Genomic DNA, 2,977 nt, shown 5'->3' with positions numbered 1-2,977 from the left:
TGTAAGTGTTGGAGGTACTGCCAAAGAAATGGTGACAGTATATAGAAGTGGATTTTGAGTTCAGAACAAAAGCAGGAAAAAAACTGCTCTGCATAATTGGAAGATTTGGGTTAGGATAACCTTGGAAGATAGAATAACAGGTATGAGGAGGTCAAAAATGTCGTTCAGATATGAAGAGAGGACTAATTTTAAGATTGGTATAAAAGTGGGTATAACATTACCTAATGAATGTTGCATAGTGTAGAAAGGGGCACATTTGATTTAAAATAGATTATAAATTGGTTGTAGATACAGCAGAATATTTCTGCACACAATTAGTAAAACAAAATGGTGACTCCAAACAGAGACTAGTGTGTGCACAGACATTCCAAAATAGTTTACATTTTAATGTGTTTTTCTTAACAAAATGTTTAAAATTGACTAAGTTTTAATATTAATATATTTCACACTATCATGATTTCACCTGCAGATAGTCATAATCAAGTGCAAAGGCGCAAGACAACAAAATGTAATGGTTATTACACCAAAACTGCTACAGCGTGAAATGAATTAATATCAAAACATGCAAATGGTGGAAATTCTATTACAAAAAGTTTACATTTTGTATATAAGAGAGAGACTACAGTGTTAATAAAATTATGCCCAAGTTCATAGGATAGATAATGTAACTGACACGCAAATGAATGTCGTAGGTCAATGGCTGTTAGTAGAGCATGAAACATTTTAGAATAAATAAAAAACTAACCAAGAATTATATATACTTTCAAGGAACCACAGCTGGGGGAAATGACTCAATGAAGTGACTGCTTTTTCATATCAAAACTTATTTGGCAACATTGAAAGCACATAAATATAAAGCACTTTGTCTGTGAAAGACAAAGGTCCCACGTCTATGTAACGGCCTGGCACACAGTTTTAAGCTGCCAGGAAGGTTCATATCATAGCACACCATGATGCAGCAGTAACAGTAATAAAGATGTAATAAGCTTTTTGAAAATTGTAAAGGATGTTGTGACGGGGTTTTTATATAAATAGTAGTCGACTATTGTTACTCTAAAATAGACAAAATGGGTTTTGGTTAAAAACAGTAATTTATTATGATAATATCTATGAAGTGAATGGAGGCTGTTGGACGATTTGTCAAAAGTCGTTAAGAAAGAACTCACTGTTTTGTATAGAAAGAATATAGCACAGAAAAACATGAATTCAAATACAACTACCTTACGTATCTGGCTGAAGCTCCAGGATCACGGATACCGTGTATTGTAGCACTCCTCCTGCCGGAAGTCCTTTATTTGGAATGATCTGAGCAATAACTTCCATACCTGTGAAAACATGTGAGCAGCAAAGGGAGGAAAATGAAGTCTTTTTAACTGAGACCCTGCTTCCGTTCATTTCATAATAATATACTAATAAGAAAAGCTCCCTGGATGAACACCAGATACCTGTGGTGGCCATTATAAGGTTACCACAACTGAAGTCATGCTTAATGTAGGCATGAAAGGTACATTTTCAAAGGCTGGTTACAGACATTTCATTTTCATGGTATACATGTGGAGGGTCAGTCACGTCTACTTATTTAATGGGGAGGAGGGTAGATGTAATGGTAGAGACCCTTGTCTTATGTTAGCTGGCTGAAGAAATTAAAAAAATAAATAAAAAGTTAATAGCTTTTTAGTTTTTGGTGAGTTTTTAGGTGCTTCCTGTGTACATACATCTTTCTATTGCAGTATATTTATGTGGTCTGGAGAAATTCTCTTCATAAACTTCTATTCCTCTTTTATACTTTCCTGGGACTTCTCGCAATTTCCACTTGTCTGCTTTTCAGTATAATAATAAATACTATGTGTTGTTGAATATTTATTGATAAAATTCACATGCAGCTTGGCAGAACCAACCGTGTGATACAGAGCTCGGTTAGATGATATTGTTAAGGCAGAGCACTTTCACTTGGATGAAGATATAAGTCTTCGAAATTTAGAACCTGAGGAGACTTACAGTGGAAAATAATAGAATTCCAACAGAAGCAATGATGAAAAGTACTTCAGGGATAACACAGGAGGGTAAAACAGCTACTAAGATCCAAACTCAACTCAACAGAGAAAATTATTCCCACAGGATAACGCAGACTGGACCCGATGCGACATTTCGTGGCAGACGACAAGACACGAATGTTCGTAGCACTCTGCACCTCATACACGACATCGACACACTGTGTATGACGTGTAAGGAAAGAGCATGAAGTCTGAGGCAAAAAGAGGTACCAAATTATAATGCCATTGTCGGTGTGTGTGATAGATATATTAAAACACCTAATAACACAGTCTGATCAAATAGAAACAGGAATTACTTGTTCCCAGGCTAAAGAGGTTCTAAGAAAGTTCTCACAATTCACAGAAGGACAGATACTGACACTTCTGCAACATAACGTAAAAATGGTAACTTAGAACAAGCTAAAACAATGCTGGGACAGAAATGTGCACACTATGTACCCAAGCCATCTCTACAACTTAGATACTGATAGTGACAGACACATCTGTGGCTTAAAGGAATGTTGATAGAGAGACTGCCCAGGATCAAGCCTTAAGGATGAAGTAGTTACAACAAGAAAAACTCGAGACGATATCTGTCGACACTGTATAGGGTACACTCTCACACCGCAGACCACGTAATATCAGGACAATCTATCTCGGCGAAGAACTGATACTTTGAGAGATGTGATTTGTTGCAAATATGTGGAGTACGAGAAGTGCCGGATCCGTCTGACAAAGGGCACAACTGTCACGACAGATGAAGAAATTGAAATACGAGAATCTGAGCATCGAGGTCACTGAAATGTGGAACGTAAAAATTGACAAAATACTCATCACCACTGATGGCCAAGAATCAATATCTCGTGACTCGAAGGTGTAAAGACTGTGAAATCCAGGATTTAGTACTGTTCAGAAGCACCCTTTTCTTGTGTAAAGTCACTGAA

The sequence above is a fragment of the Schistocerca piceifrons genome, chromosome 10 (assembly GCF_021461385.2).
Source record: "Schistocerca piceifrons isolate TAMUIC-IGC-003096 chromosome 10, iqSchPice1.1, whole genome shotgun sequence".
NCBI classification, from domain to species: Eukaryota; Metazoa; Arthropoda; class Insecta; order Orthoptera; family Acrididae; genus Schistocerca; species Schistocerca piceifrons.
This window is presented reverse-complemented; position numbering follows the sequence as displayed.